Source organism: Zosterops lateralis, assembly GCF_965231275.1.
Source record: "Zosterops lateralis genome assembly, chromosome: 2".
In the NCBI taxonomy this organism is placed as follows: Eukaryota; Metazoa; Chordata; class Aves; order Passeriformes; family Zosteropidae; genus Zosterops; species Zosterops lateralis.
The window spans coordinates 115,321,297-115,337,612 of NC_139763.1; the positions used below are offsets into that span (position 1 = coordinate 115,321,297).

At 37.5% G+C, this 16,316-nt stretch overlaps 1 long non-coding RNA gene across 1 annotated transcript; it reads right to left on the reverse strand.

Moving 5' to 3' along the window:
- Positions 1 to 3,536: 3,536 nt before the first annotated feature.
- Positions 3,537 to 14,940, reverse strand: LOC310906345. Its single transcript, XR_014589389.1, has 4 exons — positions 14,843 to 14,940; positions 7,256 to 7,694; positions 5,795 to 5,883; positions 3,537 to 4,073 (listed from the first exon to the last, which is right to left on the reverse strand). It is a non-coding gene; the product is annotated as an uncharacterized lncRNA (long non-coding RNA).
- Between the last annotated feature and the right edge of the window lie 1,376 nt (positions 14,941 to 16,316).

The following is a 16,316-nucleotide window of genomic DNA, read 5'->3' on the forward strand; positions in this document are numbered from 1 at the left end:
TAAAAATAAAAATTAATTTATTTAGAAATTTATAAAGATAATTTCAAACTTCAAGCACAGCTTTTCATTATGTTTTTAGTGATATAACTCAGTATCAGGGATGATTTTCTTTCCACAAGTTAGAAACAATTATTGTTGCAGTTTAATTCACCTAAAGTCAAATTTCATAATGTGATCCAGTTATGTTTGTAAGAGTGCACTTCTATATGCCAAGTATTCATTTATTTAGACAGATTCTGGAACTACTTCATTTAATTTTCAGAAGATCCTAGAGTTAGTCACAGATTAATTCTTAGATAGCAGGTCATATTTTTAAATCAGAGATCATATGGTACACAAATTCACCATCTCTACTGTAAATAATGACATTGTCATTTAAAGAATAAGGATTAGTTGATTTTAAAGACAAATTTTCTTAGCCTTTTCTGGGTTTTGCTGCACAGAGAAAATAAGGAGAAATTAGTATTTCATTTATCTTCAGATTTTCACTAGAAAATATTTTCTTTTATTGTGTACTAATTGTTCAATTCCAGTTTACAGAACCTATCATTAAATAGTTTTTTCTTTAAATTATACAGAAGGAAACAAATATTTTTATTAGTCTTCAATATTTCCCAAAAAACTCTGCCCCATTGCCCCAGAATCCATGTTTTGTTTCAATACAGCTTCAAAATAACCAAGTTCTGTGTCTTTTTGTATGATTCTATGTAAAAGGAATTTCAGTATACACAGAAAGTTAAGCCAAGCCTTTTTCATCTATATCCACACATCCACAGGGCATACAGTATTAAAGTATGCATAACTGATTTATTTTTTCTAATGAGACATACACATCTCTGAATATTTTTTATTCCAAATCAGGTCCTGATCTGTAGAACAATAAAAGGTCCTGTAACAACACGACATTATTAAAAGCACTGGATGGACACCACACCATAGTCTGTGACATGACTAAGCTCAAACACAACACAAAACGTCTGTGCAAGCCCTAACAATTTCAGCTGGATTGTCAAGACAAACTCGTCCTTTAGGATCAAAATGTATCCTCTTCAAGCCAAGTTATGAACATGTTGGCTCAATACACCCAAATACAGTTTTTTGGAGCAAACAGTTTAAAATAGAATCAAAAGGGAAAAAAAAAAAAAAAAAAAAAAAAAAAAAGAATAGTCTGCCTATAGGAGAGGTTTATGTTGGTGTCATGACTATAAGAAAAGTTACTACATGATCTAGAAACTCATAAGACTGGATAGTCAATGGATAAGGAAGTGAGATGCTGAGCTTTCATCAAAAAATATTCACCTGATCTTCCATATGTAATAGGCCTCTCCAAAGTCCTTACTCCAGAAATATCCTCATGTGGTTACAGCACCTTTAAAAAGACTGATTTTCTAAAAGGGCCACTGCAATAACCCATGAAAGCACCTTATGACATTGTGAGGCATTGGGGAGACTCAGAAATGTGTCTTTCTATCTTCTTCCAATGGTTTTTAATAAGCTATCTAATATTAGTGTGCTTTAATAAAAAATAGGTAGTGGGCCAGCAGGATAAACACAACTTGAAGAGTCACAACTTCACTATTAATAGTTTTTATTAGTCAAAATGCTAACAAGATTTTTTGCATAACATCAAAGGAAGTCTGCTACTAATGAAAATAACACTCATTTTGGCATCAAAGTACTCCGTGGGAGGTTACAAAGTACATGCAGAAACAGCAGAAAATGTTAGACTGCCCAGATAGAAAGTTAATTGTTTTGGAAATGAGGAAATGAAACCTCAACCATTCTGAATCTCATGGAAAGTCTGATTTCATATCACAGTATAAAACAATGTTTAAGGTTGGAAGGAACCACTGGAGGCCATCTAGTCCAACATCCTACCCCAAGGAGGTCCCCTAGAGCACAGTGCTCAGGACTATCCACACACAACCATCATCTGCAACTCACATAACTCATGCCTGTTAAAACAGTGTTTCTAGGAATAACTGCAGATCAAACACATCTTTGGGTGACTGGCATAAGGAGACTGGAGACTTGCTGAAACAAGTGGGGTCTAGAAAAATTTGAGTAACACAAATACATTTATAGTAAGATGATTTGTGAATCTGAGGTATACATGTTAAAGATGGTACTTTCTCATCTTTCTCACAGAAAGTGAGTTGAGGTCATGATGTTTCATAGCCACTGCAACTATTAGGCTTCTGTGAGGGTTAGGAAACAGCTGTATGCTTTCTTTTCTACCTGCCCATCTGCCACCATAGACACCATGGTGCCAGGTTTTGACAGAGGATGTAATAGTTTGTACAGTTTTGTATTCATCTAATCTAATGCATTTCTAATGAACTCTTCACAGTAAAATTGGTACTTTCTTGAATATGAAAAGAATAAATCCTTGGAATCCCTGTCTGCTTTTCAGACTAAATGAAGACTATGTGCATTATGCATGTGTATTCATGAATATTTAAGTGTATTTGTTCTTGTATTGATTTTGTATGGTGCCTTTGGGTGTTCCCTAGCAGGACTCACTATATAAACCTAAGTGAGTGACTTACAGGGGGGCAGGGCTGGAGAAAACCATAAATATATATTTTAATAAGTAAAGGGTCTAGTCAGTGTGTCAAGATTTCATTTCCTTGCCATGCTTTCATTCTGTTTCAAAATCCGAATGCTAACCAAATACTAGAGTTCTCTTTTCCATATTCCTGGACAGTCTGGTCTACTCATAAAGATATTTAACATTCTACATGGCATAAAATGCACATTCTTCTTTCTTACTGTTTTAAATCCTATTTTCCCAGGCTATGCAATAGATTTTTGCCTTTTTTTTCCTTATTCATTCATCTCTTATTTTTATTAAATGTTAATCTTGTCAGTAATTTTAACAACTCTCTGTACAAGGTGCAATAGACTCTCAATTTTCTTGGCTAGAATGGGGGATTGAGGAGCAGCTTCCTTCACTGCAGTACTGAGATAGTAATGTAGCTAGCTTTGTGTTATGCTTTTACTTGGACTATTATCTTAGATTCATATCTTTGTCATTGCATAAAATAATCCAATATATCCCTATTTGTGAAAAATATTGTTGAAACATACAATATTACAATGTAGGTGTGAGATCACAGGATATTCTGGGCCGTGAATGTTGTGTGAATATTGGCAGTGAACTGATATACGACCATTTTGTTGCCTTTGGTTAACACAGAGCCTCTATATGTGGTGGGTGGATTCAGCAAATCATTTCAACAGATAGTAAAAGGGAGGTTTGTTCCCTGGTGTCCTAATATGTGATGAGCACTCAGCTCAGTCTCAGCATCGTAATTACAGACGCTCTAGAAACATCTGGCAAGGGAGAATTAGTGAAACAAAGAAAGGCTGCAATGTTGTATAGCAAGGCTTGGTTAGTAGGGGCCACAAGTACACAGTAAATGAGGCCTTCAGGACCAGGGCAGTGACTGTCCTGCTGTACTCAGCACTGGTGAGGCCACACCTCAAATCCTGTGTCCAGTGTTGGGCCTTCACTGCAAGAAGGACACTGAGGTGCTGGAGCAGGTCCAGAGAAGGAAACAGAGCTGGGAAAGGGTCTGGAACACAAGTCTGATGAGGGGCAGCTGGGGGGGCTCAGCCTGGAGAAAAGGAGGCTCAGGGGGAACATCATCACTCTCTACAATTCCCTGACAGAAGGGTAGTGCCAGGTGAGAGTTTAGCCCTTCTCCCAGACAACCACAACAAGACAAGAGGGAATGGCCTCCAGTGCACCAGGGTAGGTTCAGGTTGGATATCAGGGAGACTCTCCTCAATGAACAAGCAGTTAGGCATTGGAGCAGACTTGCCCAGAGAGGTGGTGAAATCACCATCCTTGGAAGTATTCAAGAAATTACTGGACATGGCACTCAGTGCTCTGGTCTGGTTGACAAGGTGGTGATCAGTCAAAGGTTGGACTTGATGATCACAGAGGTCTTTTCCAATCTAAGTGGTCCAGTGATTTCTAGCAGATGTATTTAAGCACACCACGCAAAAGTCTCTGCAGGACAAATTCAGATGAGACTCAAAGGGCTCCTCCAGCTCCTCCAGCTCCACTGTTTGATAACAAAAGGGACGGAAATTGTATTTAGATGTTTGAGCTGTCTGTGGTGTCACCAGCTGCAATACACACGATCTCTTTTCAAACAGCATACCTGAAAATCTCTGAATTCAACATTCTCTGCAAAGTTCTCCTGTGATACCTTACTTGTTGCAAAGATAGCAGCCTCCTTTTTCTTCTTGGTATGAAAGATAATAATCTTAACTGCTGAAGGAAAATACCGATATTAGGAAAAACATAGGATTGTCCAATTTTGCATCTTGCTTAAACTAAAATTACTGGGATAGTTTTTCATTTATATGTTCAAAAGAAAGACAAAGAGAATCAGCATTATTTTAAACACTGAGGAAATATGTTGAACTCTTTTTCCTACAATAATCTGTTGACAAATATCACATAAGCCTTTCTACAAGGAATAGAAATGAATCAATACAAGTCACATGAGTTTGAACACTAATACCCAAAAAATGTCTTTATTCCCAAATTCTTTCAGACCTTCCTTATCCTGGAGATTTGTGTTTCCTAACTATAGTTTTGACAAGCAGAATTTGATATTAGAGTAGTATTTGTTGAAAAACTGTCACTTTTACTGAATTTCCTGTGCCTAGTGTTGTATTTCTGTCTAACAGCCAATGATACAACTGTAGTGAAGTTCTAATTTTCTTAGGCAGCCATGAGAACCACATCCCTTGTTTAAAATCAACTTTTTTCCTGAGTTGTGTTTGGAATGAGCTGTCTTTGGACTTCTAATTCACATTATGCTGCCATTATGGTTAATCAAGAGTCTCATCTTATGACTTACACCCACCACCTCTCCTCATACTCAACTATGATCCCTGAACATCCACTCAGCTCCTGAATTGTAATGATTTTGAAGTATGAGGGTAAACACAGCAGCTAAAGAATCTGTTGGCTATTTTAATTCTATATAAGATAAGACAAAAATTTTCCTTACCTCCTTAGGTGCCTATCATCTCCACCATTTAGTTAATGAAATTTCATTACAGAGTTTGACTCATTCCTTTCTTATTTCTTTTTCTTTCTTGTTTCCCTCATGACAGACTGAAAACTGCCCTTATTCAGATCATGGATATATTATAATTTACTGCATTTTATTATCAAAACTGCATTTCAGTGTATAAACTGTAAATAAGACTCCCCAAGAAAGCTGGGAAGAACATTTCTTATGTACTTTGTGAAGCACATAATCCAGTGGGCACAGATTGTCATCAGCTGATATTAGCAAATGACTTGGTATATAAAAACTGACTCAGTGCATAACATTTGCAAAGTCAGGGCCTTACATCTGAAAAGCTCATGCAGATGCAGAATTGTGAAACTCCACTCATTAGTTTCCTGAGAGGTTGAAATATGTTCACCTTTTACAATGCATTTTAAACTCCATTAAAAATCAAGTGTTGTGAGCAATAGCCTAGGAAGTACTCCTGCTTTGGCAAGCAGACTAGGAAAATAATCTAATAGGCTTTCTTCCTCGATAATTTCTGTGATTCTGTTAACTGTGATAATGTGGCTAATTATATAATTTTAAATTAATTAAACCTGTAAACAGTCCCCTCTCAAAGTACTTATGTACTTTCTGACAAATTGAACAGTCTACTGATGATAGAAAATGTACTGACTACTTAAGTAAAATCTACTTTTATATATTTTGTTCAACCATTTTTTCACCATTTATTGAAATCAGATGAAAATTACCATGAAAACTTCAGGTTTTGAAAAGAAGGTTTGTTTTTCTTCTGTTTATGAAGATTGGGAAGGTTTTGCTCTAGGAGAGGTATTGATGCCTTAAAAAAAAAGGGTTTTAGGTTAGATGTCAGCACAGTACCTCAAAATCTAACACAGCGTATCATAATCTACAGAATTGAGCAGATCATTTCGCTAAGAATCACCAATAGATAAAAAGCAAAGTTCCTTCCTCGAGAGAGAATTGTAAGTGCAGTCTATCTGAGATGGATTTAGAAAGACATTATTGCCCAGAAAATTCTTTTCTTCAGCCCCTTAGAAAGAAATATCTGCTCATATCTTCCCATAGCCTTCTTCTCAGTCTTGAAAGAGACAGAGAATAAATGGAGTGCTTTAAGAAGCCCATAACATTTTCTTTACCATTTATGCTACCTTCAAGACACCCTTTAATTTAGGTTAAAATATGATGAGAGTTGAAATCCAGATGGTTTGTTTGTAGGAAAGTCTGTTTCCTGCAGCTGACTGTATTTTAGATATTAGTTTATAACTTTTATTTTAGTTTTCTTGCTTATTTACTGTTCATCTTCTCTTGATACTTATATTGATTAAAGGTGATTCTAGCTTTTAAAACTATGTAAATCAGTATATTTTATATAAATGTGTCAAATATTTCTTAATCTTTCTAATTTAATCTACAAGATTTATCCTCAAGAGTTAATTTATTATTTCAAAATATAATTTTAAAGAAATTTATATTCACTCTAACTTTGTGTATAGCAACATACTTCTTGATATTGAATATCATACATCTGATTATTTTTAAAATTTCAAAGGCTTCACAATAACTATCAATACTGAACATTTTAAACACAGAATCGCAGGATGGTGAGGCAGGAAGACAGCTTCAAACCCCATGTTCACAGCAGGGTCAGCCAGAGCAAGCTGCCTAGGATTGGGTCCAGTCAGGTTGTGAGTTCAGAAGGACAGAGGCAAGAATTATTCTGGGGACCCAGCTGCTCCTATCAGACCATTTCTCCAGCCTGTCAAAACCCCTCTGAATTACAATAGAACCTTCTGTTGTACCTGCCACTCTTTCCACTTTTATATGATCTGAAAAACTGCTGAGTACAGACTCTTTCCTATCATCCTGGTTAATGAAAGTGTTAAACAGGATTGAGCCCAGTATAAACAGCTTGGGTACATTACTGGGGACCACCTTCCAGCTTCTCTTTGAGCTACTTATTACAGGCATTTTTCAATCCACCTTGCTGTCCACTTCTCTAGCCCATGCTTCATCAGCTTGTCTGTGAGGGTATTTTGGAAGACAATATCAACAGCCTTACCAAGTTGAAGATAAACAACATTCCCTTCTCCCTCCTCATGCACCAAAACAGTTATCTCATTATAGAAACCTATCAGGTTTTTCATGCATGATTTTCCCTTCATAAATCCAATCTGACTACTCCCAGTCACCTTCTGGTCCTTGGTGTGTTTACAAATGGTTTACTAGGATTATTTGCTACATCCCCCTCCTGAGGGCTGAGGTGAGGTTGGTTTGCCTGCAGTTTCCTGGCCTTGCCCTTGAAGATGGACTTTATCAACTTCTGGTCTTTGTCAACTTTCCTGGATTCCCATAGTCTTCCACAGATAACTGTGAGCGGCCTGTGCCATTGCCCTCAGCACTCGTGCTGACATCCCAATAGGTTTGAGAGACTTGGGTATGTTCAGTCAGTTTAAATGGTCCCTAATTTCATCCTCCTCCACAGACAGTAAGCAGTCCTTGCTCCAGACCTTCCTGTGAGTCTCAAGGCCTGGGATTCATGAAAAAAATATTGAATGGCACAGCCTTCTCCATGTCCTTTGTCACCAGGAGACTGCCCCATTCAGTTGAGTCCTTTCCTTGCTATTGTACCTGTGGATTCAGGGGAGACAGATAACAACACAACAGTCAGGGGCTGATTGGAGCCACGTGCACACCAACCCCAGTGCTGGTGAAGGTCTGACTCAAGTCATGTTTGGGAGACACTGACAGCTGTAGTCAGGATGAAGGTATGACCATGAGCCCATTTCCTAACTCTATTAACAGTACAGAGCCCGGGGCACACTCAGATATCCTCTATGGGATACGCAGCAGGATCTACCCTGGAGTAGGGACACCTCGAAAGGTTGCTGCTCAGAGGTTGTGGACAATTTAGAGATTCCTTATCTAATCAGACACCCAGTAACTGAATTGGGAATGAGTACACTGAACTTTGAAATCTTAGCTAAGTAATATAAGGGCTTGATTGTGCACATACAGTGCTTTAGACATAAGCCATTGGTCAAATCTGGGGGTAAATCTGGATCCAGCTGCTACTAAACTCCCCTCTGAGGAGATTAGAATGTGCTTTGTGACTCAAAAGGAGCCTCCCTCAGAGTTCTGTCTGACCTTGTCCTCTCTGCAGCAAATAAAGTTTACCGTGTCATCAGAACTTGTCAAAGCCCTGCCACATTTTCCACTATGTTAAATCTCCAGTTTCTATCAATAAACATATTGCTGCTTGTCTCTTAGCACTGAGGTGCATCGCTCCATCCAAGACACTCCCACAGTCCCAAGCCTGCAGGATGCACACTCTGTCAGAGCGGGGTGGGGGCCTGTCCCCAAACATGTCAGCTTGTACTGGCTCCCTCTGTTAGGAGCACAAAGCATTTTAATGAACTTGTTTAATGTATGGTTTGCTTGGATATGGTGTAAAAAGCTACTTCAGGTGTTAGCTCTTACACAAAACTAAAAAACAATCAGTAATTTACTTTTTCATGCTAGTTCAAGCTAACTTGGATTCTAAGTCTTAGCCATATTTTTATAAGGCTTCAGCAACATGGCTTCACAGCTACTTGCCATTTTCATTCTAGTTCTCCACTAACAGGTTTTATTTGAAATATTTCAAAAGTAGTAGCAGAAAAAGGTGAGGACCCATTATTTTTCCTATGACAATATTATGACAGAAAGGGCTTCTAAGAGTCTCTTATTAAAGCAGAAATTAAAAAAAAGCTAAAGTAAAAAAACCAGGACTAATTCCCAAGTGTGCCACAAAATTGGATATCTATCCAGTTTACCTGGATATATACCAGAAGAAATAATTCCTTTATTGAATAGTTCAAACTTGACAAAATTACGTCTGATTCTAGAAATAGAGGAGAAAGACAAAAAAAAGTGGAGTGTCTGCTTGCTATTCCCCTTTTGTATTACTGTGGTTGAACCTTACGACATTGCAGCACACTTTTCCACCTAAGCAATATTTGCAAAATACAAATATTCTAATTAGGGAAATGTCTACAATACCACATTATTGAAGATAAGGGGAAAATACTTTCAAATGAATAGATTCTCAAGCTCTTAATTTTTTATTTCCAGCTATAATGCTAAATATAACTTTGCCATGATCACTTGTTATCACAGATATGAGGGAAAGCTTACTTCCTAACTTTGCAAAATACCAGGAAGCTGCAATAATTGTAAAATTGAACTCGAAATTGTATTGAATTATCAAAATGTCCAGTGTTTTGGACCAAAATGTAGTCATTATTGTTAAAGTTATTTGCTCATGATTTTTCCAGTAGATAACTTTTCTTGTCCTGAAAGAAATTTTCTTTATATAATAATTTCTTTTACTGTTTACAAATTCTGATTTAATCTTTTGATCATACATGAAATTACTTTGTCCTCACTGCTAAAAAGAGTATAATACTCAAGTTACTGTAAACCTCAGGGAAGATGACTTTTTTTTTTAATTTAGATTTAAGATTTTATTCTGATACTTATTTTCCATGTTTGTTGGTGAACTACATTTTAATGGCATTTTCTGACTAGCTCTGGGATTTTAAAAAGTGCATTTTAATTGCATTTAAGTTGTTTAACTATTCAGGCTATTTTAAGTATAACTGCTTTGTAAGCTTTTTTAATTCCTGTCTTCTGCCACTCTTCATTTTGCTTCCTTATAATATTTTGTGACTAAATAGAACATCCTTCTCTTCTTGCCAAGCACAGTGAAAACAGCAGGACCCTATACTGGTGTTTGCAGTACCACATGTGGCACATACATCCATTTTTACTTGTTTCTTCTCACCTTGTTTTTCTTTATTCCTCCAGATAGCTCTTTATCCTCCTAAACTGCATCTATCTCCTGCAGTACCAGATGGCCTTGGTAAAAGTCATCTTTGGGTGGTCAAGTAATAAGAGAGATTTTATAATGTTTAAAAAAATTTTGAAGGCTGTACATTCTGTCCAAAAATTCTCTGACAAATCCTATGTGTCACTTGCTCATATGTGAAGCACTGTTCTGTTTGCCACCAAGGTATTTCATGAAACCATCCTGGTAAGCCTTAAACAATGTTGTTATTCATTCTTCTGTGGTTTTTTTTTACTCAGCATTATCTTTCTTTCCTTCTATGATTTCAAGCTTGGATACGTGTTATTTGAGGCTCTTCTAGTGACTACTTTGTATTAGGAAGGTTCACACCTTGTGTATTGGGTTTCTGCTGTTCTGTACTGGATCCTGTTGATTTTAGCGTCTTTTGTAGATATGTTTCTTTTTTCAAATTGTTCTGTTCTTTTCCTCGTGTAATGCTATGTTCCTTCAGGCTTTTGCTCTTGTTCTGGTTTGCTGTAAGTATTTCCCTGGTGTTAGTTCTCTTCTCACCCTTTTATCCTCCTTTGAGAATGCTCAAGAAACCGTCCATGTAAATAGGCTGTGGTGGCAGGCACCTCTACCAAAAGATTATCCCTAATGTCTCTTAAAGGGTTATCCACTACTAGAGATTACCTTTCTCTTTAATAGTTTTGCAGGAATAATACTTCATTCTTGGCTTCACATTTCCCTAAAATTATTTTTTCATTCCTTTGGCCTCATTCTATAAACTCTCCATCTTTTTCTGTGCTGAAGCATTTTGTGTTTTATGTTTCACACTTCATTCTTTTTACATTAAAATTATACCCTTGCACTTCAGTAATACCTTTTATGAGAAGACCTATATGCTTTATAATAACTAATGGGTTAAGCTGTGTTATGGAAATTGCACATGCCACCTGCTCAAATAGGGTTTGTCTCCACCTTTCTGCACAATCCAAAAAAATATATTCCTTTAGGAAAGTACTTTTTATTAATAACACTACAGCTTGAGCTGTGTGTCCGTCCACAGAGGGACCTCATACAAAAAATCCCTGGGCAATTACATCCCCAAAATCTGAGTTCTCCACTCCAAATGTAAAATTTTGTAATAATAATAGTAAGGTCCACAGTGCCCTGGTTTTTTTGGTTTTTTTTTTTTTTTTTTTTTTTTTTTTTTGGTTTTTTTTTTTGTTTGTTTTGTTTTTTTCATTTGATTTGTTTCCTGTTTGGTTACTAAGCAGTTGCTAAGTGGCTAAGTCCTTACACAATATCACATCCCCTCAGGTCAGCTTCTCTAGTTAGTTATTCAGCATGTTGGAATACTGCTGTTACAGTTCATATACCACAATCTACAAGCTCTGCCTACTCCAGCTATTGATGTTTAAGCTGCTGGCTTTGTCTGCTCTAGCTATTATTAATCTTTAAGCTTCTATCACTAAGTTTCAATTAACTTTTTCTACAACAGCTCTCAATATATTCTAAGCAATGCCTGTCATTTTTATATTAGAGGAAACTGAGGCACTGAAGCAAGCCAATTCACTTCTTGGAGATCAATACGAAGTCTCAGTCAAGCTGTAAGAAATGTAATTTTGTTCCCTGGGGTTTCTGGGGAGAGTTGATTTCTTGGTATTTTTATTGTTCTGCTTATCACCACAAGGTTCTCCTACAAATAAGCTTTGAATGTAATTATTATTTTCTTTTTATTCACTGATAGTAGTCCCTATGACTAATAAATGTTTTGCCATTTAACCTTGCAAACCTATCAGAAAAGAAGGAGAATACATACGGAAAAGTTCTTTCAAGCTCATTATATTGTGACCTTCCTCATACTCACTATAATAGCACATCCAATACAAGATAGTCTTTCTGGGTGTATGTTGTGTTTTTATATTTTTTATAAACTAAAAGCTCAAAATCTAGAAATAATAATTAATATAGCATTCCCTTCTGTGCATGTTTGTTACATTAGTATTTTTAATTTTGTGATGACAATTACGTTTCAAGGCTGTATTGTAGGCATATGTAGCACTGTCAGACTGACATTCTGCTAGTTACCCCTTAAAATGCTTGTTTTGGTTATATCTGTAATATAAAAGTTTCTGAATAGAGACCTTACTAAAACATTAATTAAATTGACAACCTTACACTAATATGTATATTCTGGACTTGCAGTAATATATAGGTCTTTTGGTTTCTAAATTTTTAATGGCTATGTTCAGTGCTGTGTAATGTGATTTTGTGCTTCTTATGCTATGTATTTGCACTTGTTTTGATGGGGATAGAGATATTTTTTCCAAATTAGCTTTTATGATTTGGATTGTGCTCAAAACTCTTGGCACAGGGCTGTTTAGCTACAGTTGAGCAGTGTTTGCACAGTGTCAAGTCTCGGGGCACACTAGAAGTTGAGAGGAGACACAACCAGGACAGATGACCCTAGTCACCAGTGGGATATCCCAGACCATATGTTGTCCCACTCAGCACATAAAGTTAGGGAAAGAAGAATGGCATATATGGAGAGATGGCATTTGTTTTCCCAAGTCACCATTATGTATGATAGGAGCAAAACTTTCTGGGGATGACTAAACACCTGCCTGCCCTTGGGAAGTGGGGAATTAAATCCTTGTTTTGCTTTGCTTGTAAGCATGGCTTTTCCTTTCCCTATTAAAACACTTTTTTCTCAAGCCACGAGTTTTCTCACTTTTGCTCTACAGATTCTGCCCCATTCTCCCACCAGGGGGAAAATGAACAGGTGACTGTGGGGTGTAGTTGCTGGCTGGGGTTAAAGACAGTCCTTTTCTGGCATGGAACATGGAGCTCAAAGATTTCGAGATAACAAGAGATTTGATTAAAATGTGCCAGATCAAATGCAGAGCTGTCATTGCTGCTTAGGTTTTAATGGATAGGCTCCTGTGCCTGCCACGGGGCTTGCTCACCTTGCTGTATATTCCACTCTAGTGCTCATTAGTGGCTCTGCTCTTATTTTGCTGCTTGCTGTGCTGCTCTGCTGTTTCTCATTTCACTCTGGGAACATTTTGGTAGCAGCAGCGGCCATGCATCTGGCTGGCACGTGGCCAGGGCATCACAACTGCTGCTGTGCTGCTGCACTGCGCAGGCTGGAACTCCAGCGTGAACTGGAGCCAAGAGCATGGTGACCTGAATGAACAGGACACCCTGGAACATCTGTGGCTGTGGATAGGAGCACAATAAAGTGGATGTACCTCCAAGTGTCTGTGCCAGTTACAGCTCTGCAGAGCAGCTATGGCTCTGGAGAGACTGGCTAGCAGATAAGGCTCCACTTGGAGTAAGTACACCCTGAAGGGACTGCAGTCTCCAGATAAGTCCAAGATGAAGTGGGGGAAATAGGGAGGAGCCCATTCCAATGTTGAAACCTGTGGTCTGGTCCAAGGGGTACAGGGTTGGAGATGGTGAGGAAGATGCCTTTAAATTGTTGCAATCCAGGTTTTGAGTTGCATGGTGTGGAAATTACACTTCTGCAAGAACCCCTTGTTGCTAGCCAGGCTGGGAGCAAGGGGAGGAGTACATTGCAATGTTTAACACTAAAACCCAGCGCAAAAGAACCAGAGATGGAGATTGTAATGGAGATACCTTTAAGTTCTCATAAGCCATGATTTGAGTTGCTTGTTATAAGAATTGTTATAGGAGAGACCATCTGCAAAGTGGAGGACAAGCCTTATTAGAAGCTGTGCAAGCGCAGGAATGACCCGACCTGACCATTTGTGCCCAAAGGTGTCTTATAGCAATGACTCTAGGTATCAACAGCAAACTTGAATCAATACTCTGCTCTTTTTATTATCACTTATTAACCAATGGAAATCTTACCCAATATCTAAGATCCTTCAGATCTCTGCATGCACTCACAAATGCCAGTTCTACCCAATTATTAAACACTATTCCATTTCCTACCAATTCAGTGATGCCTTTGGAGAGCCATACTTCCCTGCTGTAATGGAATCAATGCCTGTCTCCACATCAGAAACAGTGCAAGGAGCAAATATGAAGTACTTTATTTACAAATCTTAGCTGCTCTTCTCAGCTATATAATTTATTTTTTAATTTGCCTGAGAAAAATGCCTTTCATTTTTTGTAATAAATATTGCTCTCTCAAATCTGTTTTTTATTAAAATGTGTCCTTTAGAGAAGCAAGTATGAAGGAAAGACAAAAAACCGAGTTATGTTAATGTTTGTGTGAGTTCTCCTGGCCAAAGCCTCACTGTGGCACATCATGACATGAGAGGCCAAACAAAGGAACAAGCTCTGACACAAGGTGTTTATGATTAGCAAATATCATTGAGGCTTGAGTTTGTCATCCCTATGGATTAAGAGTCTAATCAAAACCCTCATAAGCATAACTTTACCTCATGATGAATCAGAGCAGCAAAATGTAACTCAGCTCTTTCATTTCCAGACAAAGACCTTTTGAAAAGATGACAAGGAAAGGAGAAGCAAATGCTCTTGTGAAGAGATATCTAATTTTAGTGGTGTATCTGACTGAATAATCATTTCTAACTACTAACTGAATAGTTGGATTCAGCTGAAGTAATAGGAACTGGAGTCCTCAATGCAGGATTGTAGTATCTATCCCCAGCTGTAGATATATACAGAGGATGTGAATTGCACATGGATAATAAATGTCATTGGTGTATACTTATATAGCACAGGCTTAAACATGTGCAAATACATTAAAAATTGAATGTCAAGTCTGCAAAAAGAAGGGGAGAAACAAAAGTTTCAAGGTTTAGTCCTCATATTCCCATCTATATTAGCTTGCTATATTCCCCTAAGCTTGAAAGGTCAATTGTAATAAAAAGCATCTGCTATAAAACCAAAGAAAAATACACAATCCTATGGAACAGAAAAAGAAATATGAACTATAAAAGATGAAAGAACTTACCAATCTTTAATCATGTCCATTCTGAAGGAGTCAATACTTCCACATGCTGGAGTCTTCCCCTTGTTCACTAAACCTATTAACGACTTTTCAAGGACAACATAAATCAAAACCAGCTGACTCATGGAATCCACAGCTAAGTTTTAGTGTGAGTATGGACTTTATACAGTGAGCATAGATCTGATTGTGACCTTTGCTGTAGAAAATAGTTCAAGTTCTCTTATTGTGCCTAAGTTTGTTTCTTGAGGAAGAATCTCATGCCATCAAACTCTCTGCCAGACCAGGGCAGGCGTTCCCAAGGCCGCTGATCTCGATGAGATTTTCCCATTCTCCAGTTTTTGCACTGTGTCTCTTTGAGGATGGACCTAAATATCTGGTAGATTCAAAAGTACAGATATATTATTATAATTTTCATCCAGTTAGTTTGCATCAGTGTCTTCCATGTAATGATTATCTTTCCTGATTTAAGAAAAAAAAAAAAACAAAAAAACCAAAACAAAAGGGAGGGCCTAATCCCTCAACTTCTCTATGAGCACCCTTGATCAAAACTGTTCAGTGAGGGTACACCAGTCTTAGTAAAAATACTTGATTTATGTTCTTTCTTTTGAGAATTAGGACAATATGAAGGAAATTCCTCTATTACAGCATGTACTCAGAATGAATCATTCTGTCCTGTACACAGATAGACAGAAAGGAGTATCTGAAGGCATTGTCTTTTCTTCCCCTCACTACTCTGTCCAGTTTTTCTGACACCAGCCTCCATTCAGGTTTTTTACTGCCAAAAAGAAATTTAAAAAACTGTGATCTTTGTGGAGTGTGGTTTCTCTTTCAGTCAGTGAACACTTTGTTGCTTTTAATATTTTCAAGCCTTTGGCAACCACTTGCTTTGTTTGTGTCTTAAAGCCTAAGATAATTGTACGACATAAACATTCAGCACGTAGTTCAGGGAATTCAACAGCTCATTCCTATAACTGATAACCAAAGTGTCCTTAAAACAAGGTGCAAAATGATTTGCGATGGGGAAACAACGTTGCACTGATTGACTGCTGAGGTTGTTTCCAGGAAGGAAGGTTCCCTGGTCAGAGATTTGCTTTTCTTATTTGGGCATTTAATACCAAACATCTTGCAGTGGTTTCTTTTTCTCCTGCTCACCCCCACGAATCTGGGATTTGATTAAATTTATTGCTTTATGTTTCATTACTCTCCTGGATTAGAGGAATATAGCAGAGCAGGAGAGTTACTCACATATGTGCTGGTATGGGTAGTTAACTTCAATTAAAGGGCATGCACTTCCTGAAGAGCAAGCCAGGCACAAACAGAGGAATTTGGTTTTAATGGGCAATTTTATGTTTTCTTCTTGTTTCTTTTCCTTCAGAGAATAAAACTATCCTTGCAAATTTAACCACAATCTCTAGGCTGGAAGCTGAAACAAAAAAGAACTACTTTTATTGGAGTATGCTTCAGCAGAAAGGTAGTA